Source organism: Crocuta crocuta, unplaced genomic scaffold (assembly GCF_008692635.1).
Source record: "Crocuta crocuta isolate KB4526 unplaced genomic scaffold, BGI_CrCroc_1.0 scaffold53, whole genome shotgun sequence".
In the NCBI taxonomy this organism is placed as follows: Eukaryota; Metazoa; Chordata; class Mammalia; order Carnivora; family Hyaenidae; genus Crocuta; species Crocuta crocuta.
The window spans coordinates 457,129-475,174 of NW_027529432.1; the positions used below are offsets into that span (position 1 = coordinate 457,129).

An 18,046-nucleotide genomic window follows, 5' to 3' on the forward strand; every position below is an offset into this window, starting at 1 on the left:
TAAAAACAAAAAAAAAAAAAAAAAAAAAAAAAGATGAAGAATCCTTGACCTGGGGCACCTCAGTGCAGTAAGCTTCCCACTCACATACACGTAAACACCCGTCCCCCAGAAGTGCTACAGGTCTGCGGGCTTCCTTTACTGTTGTCCATAGAGCCAGCTTGCCCAAGGCCAATTAAAATGCAGATTTGAAAACATCAGGTATGTGAGGAGACAACCCATCTGAGGGAGATTGTAGATTTCCATGTGCCCATTCACATATTATAATTCCACCCCCGAATTTATGCTCAGATACGATGGCACAGGTAGATGGCAAGATGGATGTTCGATCCCAATTCAGGGAGGGGTTTACTGGGCACCCCTACCAGATGTCCCAAGTGAACAGGTCTGGTTTCCCACGGAAAGAGCAAATGGAAGACAACACACACAAACAGGATTATCCCAATCAAATTATATTTATACCAGCAGCATAAATTGACAATGGCTGGCGAGGGCAGGCCTTTTGGCATGGACTCAATTTTTCAGAGGTGCCTGGTTGGCTCAGTCCATTAAGCATTTGACCCTGGATTCCAGCTCACACCATCTCAAGTTTGCACTTCAAGTCTTCAGTTGGGCTCTGTGCTGACAGCATGAGGTCTGCTTGGGATTCTGTCTCCCTGTCTCAAAAATAAACATTAACAATTAAAAAAAAATTACAAGTAGGCTCCATGCCCAACATGGGGTTCAAACTCAGGACACCGAGATCAAGAGTTGCATGCTCTGAGCCAGCCAGATACCCCCTAGCAGGGACTTTTGAGCAGGACCCTGTATTACCTAGAAGAACCAGGACAATTCCAGAAAAAAGGGAAGAATATAGAGACCCAGTGGTGGCTACGCCTTATTGGCTCCTTGCGCCTTATGAGCCAAGCCCGTCAAAATTAAGGCAACGCTAATGAATCACCTAAAGCCAGGAATCTCTGCATGCAGTGAGGCATATACTGGGGTCAGGAAGACCTTAGAAGGCTCCCTGAACAATGCTTCCCTGAGCTAGACAGCAACAGGCACAGTGCCACATTAAATTGAACAGTGCCAACAGCAGCAAATTCCCCAGGACCACTTCCTTCTGTCCAGCTAGAGGCACAAACCACAATGAAGGCTAAACTTTTATTTAGAAAAGCTTAAACAATTATGTTAATCACAACAACTAGGTTGTACAAAAACAGGACTTGACAATTCCCTTTTGATATTCTTGAAGAACTGGACTCCTGTACGGAAAAACAAAGTGCATTTTCTTAGTAGATATAAACTAGTTCACACTAGGGTGCCTGGACAGCTCAGGTGCTTGACCGTGATTGATTTAGGCTTGGGTCACCATCTCAGGAAGCTCCATGTGGGATCTACACTCGGCATGGAGCCTGTTTTAGATTTTCTTTCCCTCTGCCCCAGTCCCCCACTCAATAAAAAATAAATTAGTATACCTGGTTTCAGGCATGCTTTTGTTTTTCTGTTAGTCTATTAAATACTAAACACCAGGGCACCTGGGTGGCTCAGTCAGTTGAACACCCACCTTTAGGCTCATGATTTCATGGTTGAGTTGGTGCTCCTGTGTCAGGCCATGCTGACAGCTCAGAGCCTGAAACCTTCAGATTCTGTGTCTCCCTCTTTCTTTGCCCCTGCCCTGCTCATGCTATCTCTCAAAAACACATTCCATGGGCGCTGGGGTGGCTCAGCAGGTTGAATGTCCGACTTAGGCTCAGGTCATGATCTCATGGTTCATGGGTTCAAGCCCTGTGTCGGGCTCTGTGCTGACAGCTAGCTCAGAGCCTGGAGGCTGCTTTGGATTCTGAGTCTCCCTCTCTGGCCCTTCCCTGCTCATGCTGTCTCTCTCTCTCTCAGAAACAAAACATTGAAAAAATTTAAAAAAAAAATCTATTTTTTTAAAAATATTTTTTATTTATTTCTGAGAGAGAGAGAGAGCATGAACAGGGGAGGGTCAGAGAGAGAGGGAGTCACAGACTCTGAAACAGGCTCCAGGCTCTGAGCTGTCAGCACAGAGCCCAACGTGGGGCTTGAACTCACGAACTGTGAAATCATGACCTGTGCCGAAGTCGGACACTTAACTGAGCCACCCAGGTGCCCCTAAAAAAAAAAAATTCTAAAAATAAATAAATGAAATGAACACCAATATTTGAATACTTACCTATTACATGTACCTTGTTCCTCCTTCAAACCTGGAAAAAAAAATGTACATTCTACTTCAACAAAGAGACTTCTCTCTCCCTTTCCCATCTTTAGAAATCTCTTATAATCCCTCAGACAGTTCCTTCTGGAACAAGCTTCCTCTTTTCCCCCAGCCAGCCTCAGTGGGTTCACCTTTACAGGCTCTGGGACTAGGACAGGAGGTAAGACATGTGACTGTTTCTTCATTGGGAAGTTTTAATATGCATCATCTTGTATCTAGGTTTACTCACCTGACTTTGGACGGGAGCTGAGCAGAGAAGTAGCTGAGGGAACCTGTAAAACAATGATTGGGAACTATAAGCCTCCCAATCATACCCCTGGGTCTCTATTGCTTAGAAAGGCACAGCTCTAACGTAGGTTCTGCACACAGATTAGATAGAAACCACCAGCTAACTTCCTCACTTTTCAATCCAAGAGAAGCTCACAGCTCAGAAAATACCTTTCAGTCACAGTGTTCAGACTGGGGCGGTATTGAACTCATCACTGGTGAGTGGGAGCTTGTCACAGATGGTTCAGTGTCCACATACAAGACTTTGGATTAAGCCAGTAATTTCTTAGAATAGTTACCCAAAGTGTCCCCCCACCACCACCAAATACACCTGGCAAATTTTATGTAACAGCTATAAATGACAGCATTAAAGGCGTTTACCTCAAATCATTCTTGGGCTGCAGACCAGGTGATGAACCTGAAACAAACAAGGACTTGAGTCAGTAATGCTTACCTCCAGCAATAAATTGTTCCCCCTTAAACCATCACTTCTAGGAAAATCAGATTTCCGAGTCTCAACAGCAAGTTATCAGCCGAACGAGATTCCATGTAGGTCATCATGAGCTTAGGCCCCTAAGGGTGTCTCTTTTGTACCCAATATGCTCCAGGTACCACATATGGAAACTACTCACCTCTGAGAAAATAAGCACATTATGGGCAACCGCACCTAGAGAAAGAAAAAGCTGTGGGTGATAAAAAGCCCTTCCACGTGGCATCCCCCCTTTCCTGCTTTCTCCAGTTTCTCAGGTGTTCACATGTTTTCATCGTGGAGTCATAGTGAGCTAGTTTGATTCATCATGGAAACTTGCCTATTTGGTGGCATGAACCAGAGATTAATTAACTAACCTGGTAACTCTGGAAGCTTTTTGGTAACACACGCGAGGAAGCTGCTCCTGAAGAAAATCACATAATTAGCCAACTATCTAAACAGCCAAAGCTATTTTAGCTGTAACTGATGGGTTTAAGAGAAGATAAGCCAAGCAAATGCTATTGACCAGCATGTGCCACACCTCAGACAGTTCCTTATGGAACAAATTCTCATCCTCTCTCCCAGTTAGCCCCAGTGGGTTCACCATTACTGGCTCTGGGGCTAGAACAGGGGTAAGACAGGATGCTTGCTCTCTTCATTGGCAGTATACTTCTGAGGCAAGCTACAATCAGAAGGGTTACAAGTACTCACCATCTTTAACTCTTTCCAGGAGTTCGATCCTGAGCACACCAGTAGGCATCTAGAGAAATAGATTAAGAAACATCACTACAAGGAAAAAACCAGAAAGCTATATGGGTGGATCAAGTCTTTGGTCACGACGACAACAAAACAAAAAAATACACCCGATGAAAAACAAATCACCCTTTGGATAATGGGTCCACATATATGCTAACAAACCACAGTACTGGGAGAAGCTACTTACCATAAGATAGATGAACATATCACCACCATCAGGACAACCTGCAAAAGGGGACCAAATGGTTATCAAAAAATATCAGGCTAGAACAAAGTCTTTTCATTGACAGAAACTGCCATCAGAACTCTAACATGCTATTAATTGTTGCACCTCACAGAGGATCAGCAAATCTATTCAAATCATCTGACAGTGACACATGGGTGAGGGAGAGCACACCATCTCAAGAACTGTACTGTTGGGCTGCTCTTCCCTCCACAGGAATCATCCCAAGAGGAACTGGCTGCAAAGAGCAGAAAGGTCACACTGCTCACTTTGCTCTCCTGGTTGTAGGCAAAACTGGAGGGGACCCTCCACTCCTCCCTTTCAATGGTAATTACCTGAATTCACTCTTGGAGACAGTTGGACTCCTCAGGCTTGGAGAGGAGATGCTAGAAACAGAAAAGGATGACATTATATGTACCTAAAAATAGTTATCCACAGACCCTTCAATACTTGAGGCCCACTTCTCAGTAGGAAGATGGCATCACTTTTAAGATCAGCCATATGCTTGTCTTTTTTATGTTCATCACAGAGTGGTCTGCGTTATCTGAGCAAACCCCATCTAGACACAGTACCCACCTGGAGCATCACTGGAATGCTTAGTTTGCAGGAACAGGTTTTGTCCCAACCTCTACGGTCTTTGGAGTTGAACCACATCTGGAAGAAGGGGGCAGGAAGCATCCCTCACTTAGTTTCAGATTTTGCAATGAATGGATCTTCAAGCGTCTGCGCTAAACAGCCCACCGTTTGCCGCGGGCTGGTGCTACTCAGTACACTTAAGCTTTCTCCACTACTCCATCAGAAAGAGAGAGTTCAATTCCTAGTATCATCCCCGTAGCACATCCCACAGTGGCCCCCGCACAGTCGACAAGAGAGGAGCGAGGGTAAAGGAGGGCCCCACACACTTACTCCAACAGGGCGGCTGTCTTCCATTCTTGAGCGTTCAAACGTGCGCCTGAACCCTGCAGACAAAGAGAACATTAAGTCAACACCGGCTATTTCACAATCGCTTTGTCTCCCGGGGCCACGACCGTGTCGCACTTCGGCAGTGCAAGGCCCGTCTCTTCAGAGTCTCTTATCCTCACGGAGCTCAGTACAGGTCTGTGAAAACGTTCTCATCACAGAGACGGCCGCCGGCACGGCCCGCCATCGCCATTTTGTCCTTCACAAAGCTCTGCAGATGCCTCGTGGACTCAAGGCCATGGCCGAGCTCTTACCCCTCCCCCACCGACCAATAATAAATGCAATGTGTTAGTGCTCAAGCAAACCACGCTCACTTTCTATTTTTTCCTCACTTGACCACTAAAAAAGCAAAATGAAAGACGTACTCACCACGCATCGTAGAAAATAAACGAGGCAGAAAAGACGCAGCGAGATGCTTAAATACTACCTCGCAGAGGCCCACGGGATTTGGGGGCGGGGCTATGACGACCGCACGCGCCTATGGAGACAGCGCGCGAGCCTGGGGAGTTGTGGGTAGAGAATTCCAGGGAAGGCGGGAGCGCAGTGCGCACGGTCAAGCGTCTGGGGCGCGAAAACAAACGCGCATGCGTCTTAGGGAATCGCCATGGCGGGCCTGTCCCGTGGCTATGGGGTCAGTACGGCTTTTTGTAGGACGATAACGCCGAGGTCCCGGCCTCTCACGGATCCTGGGAGACGCTCTGTCTCGGTCACGGCCGCCTGCTCCCACACCCTTCCCTGAGCTCCCCTTACCCACACACAGCCTAAACTGGTGTGCAGGCTCCGCCTCCACGCTTCCTGACCCTCATCCAGAAGCCTTGACCGGCGTCGTCCCGGTTACACGCCTGCCTTCCGGCGCGCTATTGCACGCGTGGTGCGCAGGGTTCTTGCGTAGAGGGCGCCTTTGGGGGAGCAGAAGGCCCCTTGCACGGAGCCATCCTGGGAAAGTGAGTCAGGCCTTAAGTGCTCCGGTTGAATCTTCTGACAGGGCCTGATTTTTTTCTGACCGACCACCTATGTCCTGCTGTCCCGTCCGATGTCGCTAGCAGCTTGGCTGGTCGCAGGGCGTATACATACATATGTCATATAGAAAGTAGGCTTCACTGTCCAGCGTGGGGTTCAAAGTCCCGACCCTGGGATCAAGGGTTGCATGATCTACCTGCTGAGCCAGCCGGGTGCCCCAAGTAGGACTAATACCAGCTAACATTGGGAGCACCATGCTAAGCACACTGCGCGAATTGATTACTCCCAAATCCCCAAGAAGTAGGTTTTATAGATAACCAGCTGCGTTTTATAGGTAAGGGACCCTAGGTGTAAAGAGTTCTTACAGAGCTGCATGCAACTCCCACCTGAGCGGCTAGGAGGTTCCAGTCACCTCTAGACTGTTACTAAGACCAACTAGTTCATCAGTCGTTTGTGCTAAGCACCTAGTGTACTTGCAGGTTCTAGAAACATTGACTAAACGTTGACTATGTGCTCCTCTGTATGACCTCACCTATACTACCACCCCAGGAGGAAGGTATTAATGTTACAGACGAGGAACGTGAGGTCTAGAGAGGTTAAGTAACTTGCTAGGTGTTATCCATTCGAGAAATATCAGCCACGCAGTCCGCAAATCCAGACAGTCCCATTCCAGTGCCTGCACCTCTGACCACCATGCTTGACTTTTCATCATACAGTTCCATGCGCAAGGTAGTTAAGGAGCAGTCAAATGTACAAGAAACAAGTGGAATGATGAACAGACACTTCTCCAAAGAGGACATCCAGATGGCCAACAGANGAAAGAAACAAATGGAATGATCCGTGGGTACTGTTTTTCAATGTCATCTCTCTCTCCCCGGGAGCCTTAAAAAGGTATTTCCCCCCTCTAATCCCACCCATGAAATTTTAATACCACTGATATACTGTATATTTGCTTATGTACTATGACCCTTTGGAGGGCCAGAAACCTTTTTAATTATCTAAGACTTTCCTGCCACCTCTCCCCCAAGCCAACTGGCACTCCATTGAGGACAATGTTGTCCTATGTATGTCCCAGGGTAACATAATATTAATTGCTTATTCAAGTACATAATCGAAAAGTTGTAACAAAATATATAGAAAATGTGGGGGCGCCTGGCTGTTCAGTCTTGAGGAGCAAATGACTCTTGATCTTAGGGGCCCTGATTTTGAGACCCTCTTGGGTGTAGAGATTACTAAAATAAATAAGCTTAAGAAATATATGTATGGTTCGCCTGGGTGGCTCAGTCAGTTAAGAGTCTGACTTTGGCTCAGGTCATGATCGTGAGGTTGGTGAGTTCAAGCCCCAGTGTTAGGCTCTGTGCTGACAGCTCAGAACCTGGAGCCTGCTTGGGATTCTGTGTCTCCCGCTCTCTGACCATGGTGTTCTGTCTCTCTCTGTCTCAAAAATAAAGATTAAACAAATTAAAAAGATACATATAATGAAACAGTTAAACTATGGACAATCTAGAAAGTCCAGAGTAGGCAGACAGGATGTAGGGGGGTTGTGTGTGGCAATGGGACTTGGGAATGCCTTATAGAGAGTGCCTGGGCCTTGAAGAATAGATAGACTAAGGGGAGTGGAGGCAGGATTCCAGTTAAAGAAAATTTGAGCATAGGCTTAGAGCTGGAACAGAAAGGAAGAGTATGGGTGTAATTCATGAAAGATGGGCTGATGGGGAATTGTAGAGTATAAAACTGGAACAGATTTCCTGGAGAAGGCCAGATGAGGAGGGCCTAGAATGCAAGAATTACGTGAACCATAGAGTATGAGAAATAAAAACAGCATAAGTTTTTGAGCAGAGAGGTGATAAGAAACTGAGGGATAACGTGGAAACAAGGACATTTATTAGATTGGTATAGTAGTTTAGGCAAAAAGGAAGTGGATTCTGAACTAACAATGGGAAGGAAAGGGGATTTAGGTCAGGGCTCTCCAACTCAAATACCTGCAGATATGTAAATAAAGTCAGTAAGTCATATGCACTGGTGCGGACAGTGGCAAGCTAGACAGGTTGTTTTTTTGTTCTTTTGTTTTTTTTTTTTTTTTTTTTTAGCTCAGCTGGTTGTTGCCTTGCTGAAATATTGTCTCTCTGTGAAAAATCTGACCAAGATGATCTAGAAGTCCAGGATTGTATACTAATTTGTGCATAAAAATGTTTATTTATCTGAAAGAGAGAGAGAGAGCAGGGGAAAGGCAGAGAGAGAAGGAGACAGAATCCCAAGCAGACTCTACCACGCCGTCATCACAGAGCCTGATGTGGGACTTGAACCCACAAACTGTGAGATCATAACCTGAGTTGAAACCAAGAGTCGGACGCTTAACCGACTGAACCACCCAGGCGCCCCTAATTTATCCATTTTAATGGCTGGCATCTAATTCGATAATTTTATACGTGTTGTATAAGCCAATCCAAATATGCCTGTGGGCCAAAGGTGGCCTTTGACTGTGAATTTGCGGTTACTAGTTTGTAGGGACTAGAAAGCAGAGGCTGTTCAAACCAGATGCTCTTTGCAGAAGCTCCAAAGGGGTTGAAAGGAATAAGCACCAAACAAAGCCAGTGTTCTTGACAGTTGCAGATCACAGGTGATACCCATGTAATATTTATTCTACTATTATTTACTTGTTGAGCACCTGCTCGGCGCAGAAACTACCACAAGGAACAAAGCAGACAGTCCCCTTCCTTATGCTCCCTTGGAACTTATATTCTGGTGAATAGACGCAGAGAAACGAACAAATAATATGTCGAGTAGGGTTAAGTGCTATGGTAAAAATTAAGCAGGGAAGGAGAGAGGGAGTTCTGGCATCAAAGGGAGGAATTGTCATTTCACTCAGACAGAGAGGGCCTTCCTGATAAGGGTGATATTTGTGCAGAACTCTGAAGGAAACAGAGGAGACAGTCACCTTGGGTAGAATGTTCTGGGTAGAAGGGAGCACTGGGCTGTGCTCACTGATATGTAGGTAACATTACAGGTTGTGGATAGAATTTTTAAAACAGAACAGGGGAGATTTTTTAAAAATATTTTTTAGGTTTATTTATTTATTTTGAGAGAGTTAGAGTGGGACGGGGCAGAGAGAGAGAGAGAGACAGAGAGACAAAGAGAATCCCAAGCAGGCTCCGCAGTCACTGTAGAGCCCGAAGTGGGGCTTGAACTCACAAACCATGAGATCATGACCTGAGCTGAAGTCGGATGCCCCCAGAACCACTTAGGTGCCCCCGGAAGTGGGGAGATTTTATAGGGAGACTGGTATTTGGTGGAAATAATACAAGTTTCATTATCCCTGAAATAAATGAACATTGAACATTTTTTCCTTTGACTAAGGTAGAAAGGGGTTGTTCCACAAGTGAAGAATGTAGTAGTTAAATGAAATGTGTGTGTATCTATGTGTGTAAATGTATTTGCTTGACTGGTATAAAAAAGCTGGGGTGCCAAGTAATGAGAAATGAGAACAGCAACATGAAACAATTAGTGGAGAGTGTTTAATGTTACTATATTAACATCTGTTAACTGCTTTCCATGGCACTTTTCCAAGTAGTGTACTAAGTGCACTTACATAAAGGATTACCTCAATTCAAAAATAGTAGTTTTTATTGTTACCATCCCCATTTTACCTATAATGAAACTGATCATTAGACTGTTACTTGCCCAAGAACACATAGCTACTGTGATAGATCTGTAATTCAAACCTGATCTCTACTCTTTTTTTTTTTTAATGTTTTATTTATTTCTAGGCGAGAGAGAGAGAGAGACAGTGTGAACAGGGGAGGGTCAGAGAGAGAGGGAGTCACAGACTGAAAGAGGCTCCAGGCTCTGAGCTGGCAGTCAGCACAGAGCCCAACGCGGGGCTCGAACCCACGAACCACGAGATCATGACCTAAGCGAAAGTCGGACGCTCAACCGACTAAGCCACCCAGGCGCCCCCCTGATCTCTACTCTTGACCCCATTAAAAATTTGTTTGCCTCCTTCTAAAATTTGGAAAGAGGCCAAAGGGATTGCTGGGTATCCTTTTGATGTTGTGAAACAGGCCAGCACAGCCTAGAGGTGATCTGATTTTCTAGGGGGTGTGCACTTCTGTTTGACTTCCTATTCGCTATTGATTTGGCTATTTTATTTTTTATTTTTATTTTTTAATGTTTTATTTATTTCTGAGAGAGAGGGAGAGAGAGAGAGAGAGAGAGAGAGACAGCGTGAACAGGAGAGGGTCAGAGAGAGAGGGAGATACAGAATCTGAAGCAGGTTCCATGCTCTGAGCTGTCAGCACAGAGCGCGACGCGGGGCTCGAACCCATGAACTATGAGACCATGACCTGAGCCGAATTTGGACGCCTAACTGACTGACCACCCAGGCGCCCCAATTTGGCTATTTTAGAACTCTGATCGCCTTGACTGACATTAGCCAGTTTTATATCTATAACCTATTAACAAATTTGTATCAGTGTTCTCGATGGATGGACTCTATAATACTCCTTCCCTAGAATTCTCTTTTGAACTAGTACTAAATCTTTTTTTTAACATTTATTCATTTTTGAGAGAGCGATAGACTGTGAGTGGGGGAGGGGCAGAGAGAGAGGAGACACAGCATCCGAAGCAGGCTCCAGGCTCTGAGCTGTCAGCACAGAGCCCAATGCGGGGCTCGAACCCACCCACTGTGAGATCATGACTTGAGCTGAAGTCGGATGCTTAACCAACTGAGCCACCCAGGAACCCCAACCTTTTTTTTAATTAAAGTTTTTGTTTGTTTCTGAGAGAGAGAGAGAGAGAGAGCACATGCAAACTGGGGAGGGGCAGAGAGAGAGGATCCCAAGCAGGCTCTGCACTATCAGCGCTATTAGCGAGGAGCCCGATGTAGGGCTCCATCTCACAAACCTGTGAGATCATGACCTGAGCCAAAATCAAGAGGCCAATGCTTAACCGACTGAGCCACCCAGGTGGCCCTGAATCCCAGGTCTTTCCACAACCGAATGAATAAGAATTTTCATTAACAAGCTCCNAAGATACTTTTCAGTCACCTTCTTGACCTCTTGGCAATACCATACCCTGTTGATTCATTCCTTATTTCCTGAAACACTGTGTTCCCACAGTTCTTGAGACCCCATCCCCTTCTAGTGTTCACATTTCTGGTAATGTCTCAGTGATCCCTTGAGGTAGATATTCCGGCCATTCCTTAAACAGTAATGTACTCGTAGTCGTGTGCCACACCCAGCTATTTTTCTCATTCTGCCCGGGCCACCTTTTCCACTCCCATCATTTTAATGACCAGCATTATGCCTATGACTCCAGCCCAGGCTCTTTTTCCTGAGCTTCATAACTGTACATCCAGTTGCCTTCTGGATGAATGATATCACTTGGTTGGTCCACAAACTTCTCCAAAATGGACTTCACCTCACTCTTCATTCCACCCATTCGTCCATGGCCCTGACTTATGCTACCTTAATTCAAGCTATTCACCCTGAAGTTTTTACAAAAAATGTAACCTGGATCTCTGGCTCTGGTAATCAATCCATTCTCCACCTTGCAGCCAGAGTGATTTTTCCAAGTAAAAAATCAGGATCAATTCTCACTTCTCAGCTCATAAAACTTCAGTGCCCTTCCATAGTCTTTAGGCTAAAGACCAGACCCATCTGTATAACTATTAAGACCCATGCTTTCCTTACCGCCTTTTTTTTTTAAACTTTTTTAAAAATATTTTTTATTTATTTCTAGGACAGAGAGACAGAGAGAGAGAGACAGCGTGAGCAGGGGAGGGTCAGAGAGAGAGGGAGTCACAGACTGAAAGAGGCTCCAGGCTCTGAGCTGGCAGTCAGCACAGAGCCCGATGCGGGGCTTGAACCCACGAACCGTGAGATCATGACCTAAGTGAAAGTCGGACGCTTAACCAACTAAGCCACCCAGGTGCCCCTGTTACCGATTTTTTTTAACGTTTATTTATTTTTGAGAGACAGAGAGAGACAGAGCATGAGTGGAGGAGGGGCAGAGAGAGAGGGAGACACAGAATCTGAAGCAGGCTCCAGGCTCTGAGCTGTCAGGACAGACCCTGATGCAGGGCTCGAACTCATGGACCATGATATCACAACCTGAGCTGAAGTCAAACACTTAACCGGCCTAGCCACCCAGGTGCCTGTGCTGCCTTTTTTTTTTTTTTTTAACTACTACTCCCTCCCCAAACCTGATTTACCTTGCCTCCCACTGTAACTTTTCGATTCAAGATCATGCCTGTGTAAATCATCATTGCATCCCTGTTGCCTGGCAGAATGCAAGACACTAAGTAGGACTCAGTATATATTCGTTTATCTCCATAATTTCAAATGACCTTTTTTCAGCCCCAATTCAATACATATCATAGGTGCTCCTTGCTTAGTCCGGCTAGTTTGTTCAGGGAGCAACTCTGCCCTCACGTGGCTACAAGAGGTACTGCCTAACTTAATGGAGGCGGATATACAAATAACTGCTGCCTTGTCAGGAATTAGTCACCTCCATGGAGAAAGTCTCAATTTGATGAGAGAATTATTGGTTTGTGGAGAAGTGTGACTTTAGGGATGATTAGCCTGGTCTCAGAGGAGTTGAGAATGTTGAAGATTGCTTTCCGTAAAAACTATCACAGTGGGAAAGACAAAGTAGAAATCTCGGAAGCTGCGCCATCCCCATTCCAGTGATGACCTTTCCTCTCATTCTGTCCTTAACCCAGGAGCTCACCCCTCCACTGAACCCACTACTGACCTCATTCACTTAGTCCAAGAAGATACTTCCATTCCTCTTGACCTCTCAATAGCATTTGGCACTGGTGACCTGCTCTTCTTCCTGAAGCGCTCTCTATCTTTGCTTTCTGGGACCCTGCACCCACCTGGGTTTCCTCTTACTTCTTGACCATTTTCATTATCTATCCCTAACCCGGAAGTTCTTCAGGGTTCTGTTCCGGGTCCACTTGTTTTCTCACTCGCTGTGCCCTGCCTAGTTAGAGCAGCTTACCCGTCACCTTGGCCTCATTTACCATATATATGTGGCCATCTCCCCCGCTTTGTCCCAAGACAGGATCTCCTGGGCTGAACACCCTCATATCTAACTGTCTGCCAGACATCTACGCTGGGACGGTGCATAAACACCTCGGCTCAACTTGTCCGCAACAGAATTCATTGTCTTTTCCTACAAATCTGTTCCTTCTCCACCATGCACTCTTTTACTCAATTGTCTAAGCCAGAATGTGGTCATTTTCCTCACTGCTGATATGCTGCAAATCCTCTCCAGCCCAACACTTCTGGGAACGTATTTGTATTGGAGCAAGTTGGGTTTATTACTTGTTGCAGCCAGGGAGAACACACACCGTGGGGAACCACGGGTGTCTTGGTAAAAGGGTGTTAGAAAGAACTTGCTGCAGGATTTGGGCTTGTGTTAGGTGATTTGTGGGAGGTTTGAAGCAAGTGAAGCTTTACTCTGGATTTGATGTTTTCAGGAAGTGGCATCATTTATTATTGAATATCTTAATAAGTCTTACCTAGAAGGATGGAAGAGTAGAATGAGGCTGACTTACGATTGGTAAAGAAGCAAACATCACTCATATTAGCCAGGACAGGGAGTAGTTTGGACTTTGCGATCTGGACAATGTTCATACTTTTTTCTGTGTTCAGACGTGAATAAGGAATGGGCTTTGTTTTGCCTTGACCCACCATAATCACAGAGTGGGGCTTTGTCTTATGTTGATATTTTGAAGTTATGTTCAACATGAGATCACCTGGGCCAAGGTATGAATCCCAGGCCAGCTTCTGGATGTCAGCAGCTGCTTTTCTCTTCCCCAGTACCCTAGCGTAAGCCATTCACCCCTGGATTTCTGCTACAGATTCCCAACATGGTTCTCTGGCTTTGAATTCACCCTCTCATTTGTTTTTTAAGTTTATTTAATCATTCTGTGAGAGTGTGTGTGCAGGAAGGCCAGAGAGAGAGAGAGAGAGAGAGAGAGAGAGGGAATCCCAAGCAGGATACGCACTGCCAGTGCAGAGCCAGATGTGGGGCTTGAACCCACGAACCACAACATCATGACCAGAGCAGAAACCAATAGTTGGTTGCTTAACTGACCGACCCACCTAGGCACCCCATGACTTCAACCCCTTCTAACTCATTCTCCACATTATAGCCAGAGTGATCTTTCTAATTTTTAAAAAATATTTTGTCTCTTTTTGAGAGAGAGAAAGAGAGAGACAGAGAGATAGAGTATGAGTGGGGAGGGGCAGAGATAGAGGGAGACACAGAATCTGAAGCAGGCTCCAGGCTCTCCGCTGTCAGCACAGATCCCGATGCGGGGCTGGAACTCGCGGACTGTGAGATCGTGACCTGAGCTGGAGGTGGATGCTTAACCGGCTGAGCCACCCAGGTGCCCCCAGAGTGATCTTTCTAAATGGAAAATCTGATCTCCGCTCAAAATCCTCAGTGCTTCTCCTTTGCTCTTAGATTAAAGTTTGTACCTACTGACAGAGCCAACAAGACCCATTTTCCTTTTTCAGATGCAGTATCACTACTGCATTCCCTCCCTTGCTCTACTTGACCCCTTCCCCACATAAACTCCCACGGTCAGAAACCGTTGTCTGTAGGAGCGCCTGGGTGGCTTAGTCGGTTAAGCGTCTGACTTTTGCTTGGGGCATGATCTCGCGGTTCGTGGGTTCGAGCCCCGTGTCGGGCTCTGTGCTGACTGCCAGCTCAGAGCCTGGAACCTGTTTCAGTGTCTGTGATTCCNTCGTTGTCTGTATAATTTATTTTATCCCTATTGTGTAGAACAAGTCATGACCTTGTAATGCACTGATTGCCCTGTGCTATGAAGTAAGCTCCTAAAGAGGTTGTTAAGAGAAATTCATCTGAACTGTAGACAGCTTCCTGGAAACATAAAGCTCTCAGAGGATGGGAGCAGTGTCTGCCCCCTCCTGGCAGCAAGAGGTACTGCCTCCATTAGCCGAGGAGAAGGGATCCGCAAATGAACAGGCCGCTGCTGAGAGCTGAGAGTAGGGCATTCACCTCAGGGGGAAAATCAGTTTGAGAACAGAATTTTCTTCTTTCCTAAACTGTGGAGAAGTATGCCATGCGAAGCTCTCTGATGGAGCGGTTAGATTGGGTTTTGGAAGAGTTAAGGATGTGGAGTTTTATAAGGGACATCTGGGAGGCAAGTTCTGCTGGGAATCTTTTTTTTTTTTTAATGTTCATTTTTTGAAGGAGAGAGAGACAGCGTGAGTGGGGCAAGGGCAAAGAGAGAGGGAGACACAAAACCTGAAGCAGGCTCCAGGCTCTTAGCAGTCAGCACAGAGCTGGACGTGGGGCCTGAACTCACAAATTGTGAGATCATGCCCTGAACCGAAGTCAAATGCTTTTTTTTGTTTTGTTTTGTTTTTTATTTATTTCTAGGAGAGAGAGAGAGAGAGAGACAGCGTGAACAGGGGAGGGTCAGAGAGAGAGGGAGTCACAGACTGAAAGAGGCTCCAGGCTCTGAGCTGGCAGTCAGCACAGAGCCCGACGCGGGGCTCGAACCCACGAACCGCGAGATCATGACCTAAGCGAAAGTCGGACGCTTAACCGACTAAGCCACCCAGGCACCCCTTGAAGTCAAATGCTTTATCAACTGAGCCACCCAGGCACCCCTGGGAATCTTAATTGTAGTTTGTTTCTTTGTTTCTTGGCCCAAGATCAAGAATAGTGTGTGTTCTTGTCATTTAATATCTCATAAACCTCTACCCCGAGGATACTTTATCAAGGTTTTTATTTTTTATTTATTTATTTATTTATTTTTTTAATCAAGTGGGTTTTTGGAACAGGGGGATTGAATAGGGGCTCACTCCGTCCATTCTATAAACCATCCTGATGTTGCAGTACCTCCGTGAATAGTTTGGGGTCAATGTCAGTTAAAATGCAGACTGTTGGGGCGCCTGGGTGGCTTAGTCGGTTGAGCATCCGACTTTCGCTTAGGTCATGATCTCGCGGTTCGTGGGTTCGAGCCCCGCGTCGGGCTCTGTGCTGACTGCTGGCTCAGAGCCTGGAGCCTGTTTCAATCTGTGACTCCCTCTCTCTCTGACCCTCCCCTGCTCATGCTGTCTCTCTCTCTCTCTCTCTCTCCTAGAAATAAATAAAACATTAAAAAAAAAATGCAGACTGTTGTATTCCACTGCATCTTTTGGTTTTGGAGGGGGGAAATTTAAGATGAATCTGTTCTTTCCTCTTTCTTTAATGCTATATTTTTGATACATATTTTGGTTGTCTTTATATGTCCTGGTGCTTTAATATTTAGTTATTTATGGTGTTCTATTTAGAGATTTTCTACAGATTATCTTGTCCTCTAATGATAGATCGTTTTTCAGATCACCAGATATATATTGGTATAACCAATGCTGCAGTGAAATCTTTTGTATATTGCTTCGTGAACATGTATGAGAGCTTCCCCGGGGTATGCATCTAGAAGTGACATTTCCAGATAACAGCAAGAGTATTTTCAGTTTTATAGACTGTTGCAAATTTTCTACATGTCCTGAATTGCAATTCTCTGGTATTCCCGAATAAGCCCATTTTTGCTGGTCAGATAACTGACAGTTTTATTTTTAAGGTTAACAGTAATATGGCAACTTAAAAAAAATGTTTTCTAGTTGTTTGCTACTGGTATACAGAACAGAATTGTTTTGCTTCTAGTTTTTTTTTTTTTTTTTAATTCTTAATTTGTAGATTTAGTTGGATTTTTCTTTTTTTTTTTTAAGATTTTATTTTTGGGGGCACCTGAGTGGCTCAGTTGGTTGAGTGTCCAACTTCAGCTCAGGTCATGATCTCACAGTTTGTGGGTTTGAGCCCCGCCTCGGGATCTGTGCTGAGAGCCTGCTTTGGAGTCTGTGTCTCCCTCTCTCAGCCTCTCTCCCATTCATTTTCTCTCTCTCTCTCTCTCTCTTTCCCTCTCTCTCTCTCTCAAAAATAAATAAAAAAATTTAAAATTACAAAAGAAAAGATTTTGTTTTTTAAGTAATCCCTACACCCAACATGGGGCTCAAACCTACAACCTCAAGATCAGGAGTCACACGCTCCACTAATTGAGCCAGCCAGGCACCCCTCAATTTGACTTTTTTTGTGCAGAATTTTTATAACTAGAGGTCTCATTAGGTCTCAATTTTTTCCCCCAAATTGAATGCTAGTTACTTATAAAAGTGTTTTGTAAATTACTGATAGTAATTTAAATTTGAGATCTGAAACCGTAAAGATCCTAGAAGAGAGCACAGCCAGAAAGGTCTCTGACATCAGCCATAGCAAAAGTTTTCTAGATATGTCTCCTAAGACAGTGGGGAATAAAAGCAAAAATAAACTATTTGGGACTTCATCGAAATAAAAAGATTCTGCACAGCAAATGAAACAGTCAACAAAACTAAAAGGCAATCAACTGAGTGGGAGAAGATCTTTGCAAATAACATATCCAAAAAGGATTAGTATCCAAAATATACAAAGAACTTAAACAGGGGCACATAGCTGGCTCAGTTGGAAGGGCATGTGACTCTTGATCTCCGGGTCATGAATTCGAGCCCCTTGATGGGTATAGAGATTGCTTAAATAAATAAACCTTAAAAGAACTTATACAAATCAACACTCACAAAACCAAATAAACCAATTAAAAATGGGCAGAGGAAATGAAAAGACATTTATCTGAAGAAGACATCCAGACAGCCAAAAGACACATGAAAAGATGCTTAACATTACTCATCAGCAGGGAAATGAAAGTCAAAGCTACAGGGAGATATCACCTCATACCCATCAGAATGGCTAAAATTGATGACACAAAACCCAACAAGTGTTGGCTAGGATGTGGGGAAAAAAAGAATACTCATGCACTGTTGGTGGGAATGCAAACTCGTATAGCCACTATGGGAAACAGTATAGAGTTTCCTCAAAAAATTAAAAATAGAACTTCCCAATGAATGATCTGTTACAACACTACTGGGTATTTACTCTCAAATACAAAAACAGTAATTTAAAGGGATACACACACTGGTATGTTTATAGCAGTGTTATTTATAATAGCCGAGTTATGGAAACAGCTCAAGTATCCATTGAGAGATGAATGGGTGAAGATGTAGTATATATACACAATGGGATGTTATTTAGCCATAAAAAAGAATGGAATCTTGCTGTTTGCAACAATGTGGCTGGAGCTAGA

General features: G+C 44.8%; 1 long non-coding RNA gene and 8 other non-coding genes across 11 annotated transcripts; all 9 read right to left on the reverse strand.

The window, feature by feature from the left end:
• Positions 1-433: 433 nt before the first annotated feature.
• Positions 434-5,289, reverse strand: LOC144227904 (uncharacterized). 3 transcript variants are annotated; one of them, XR_013334067.1, is made up of 12 exons: positions 5,263-5,289; positions 4,840-4,892; positions 4,510-4,587; positions 4,269-4,319; positions 3,898-3,935; positions 3,666-3,714; positions 3,332-3,378; positions 3,118-3,152; positions 2,867-2,903; positions 2,448-2,490; positions 2,177-2,207; positions 434-653 (listed from the first exon to the last, which is right to left on the reverse strand). It is a non-coding gene; the product is annotated as an uncharacterized LOC144227904 (long non-coding RNA). The 3 variants fall into 3 exon arrangements; XR_013334066.1 differs by having other exon boundaries at positions 434-657; XR_013334068.1 differs by lacking the exon at positions 4,510-4,587 and having other exon boundaries at positions 434-657; positions 5,263-5,282.
• LOC144228001 (small nucleolar RNA SNORD22) lies at positions 2,284-2,408 on the reverse strand. The gene has a single exon (XR_013334087.1). It is a non-coding gene; the product is annotated as a small nucleolar RNA SNORD22 (small nucleolar RNA).
• Positions 2,640-2,708, reverse strand: LOC144228000 (small nucleolar RNA SNORD31). Its single transcript, XR_013334086.1, has one exon. It is a non-coding gene; the product is annotated as a small nucleolar RNA SNORD31 (small nucleolar RNA).
• Positions 2,981-3,050, reverse strand: LOC144227999 (small nucleolar RNA SNORD30). The gene has a single exon (XR_013334085.1). It is a non-coding gene; the product is annotated as a small nucleolar RNA SNORD30 (small nucleolar RNA).
• LOC144228006 (small nucleolar RNA SNORD29) lies at positions 3,224-3,289 on the reverse strand. Its single transcript, XR_013334091.1, has one exon. It is a non-coding gene; the product is annotated as a small nucleolar RNA SNORD29 (small nucleolar RNA).
• Positions 3,492-3,618, reverse strand: LOC144228002 (small nucleolar RNA SNORD22). The gene has a single exon (XR_013334088.1). It is a non-coding gene; the product is annotated as a small nucleolar RNA SNORD22 (small nucleolar RNA).
• LOC144228007 (small nucleolar RNA SNORD28) lies at positions 4,005-4,079 on the reverse strand. The gene has a single exon (XR_013334092.1). It is a non-coding gene; the product is annotated as a small nucleolar RNA SNORD28 (small nucleolar RNA).
• On the reverse strand, positions 4,393-4,465 carry LOC144228008 (small nucleolar RNA SNORD27). Its single transcript, XR_013334093.1, has one exon. It is a non-coding gene; the product is annotated as a small nucleolar RNA SNORD27 (small nucleolar RNA).
• On the reverse strand, positions 4,693-4,768 carry LOC144227998 (small nucleolar RNA SNORD26). Its single transcript, XR_013334084.1, has one exon. It is a non-coding gene; the product is annotated as a small nucleolar RNA SNORD26 (small nucleolar RNA).
• Positions 5,290-18,046: the final 12,757 nt, after the last annotated feature.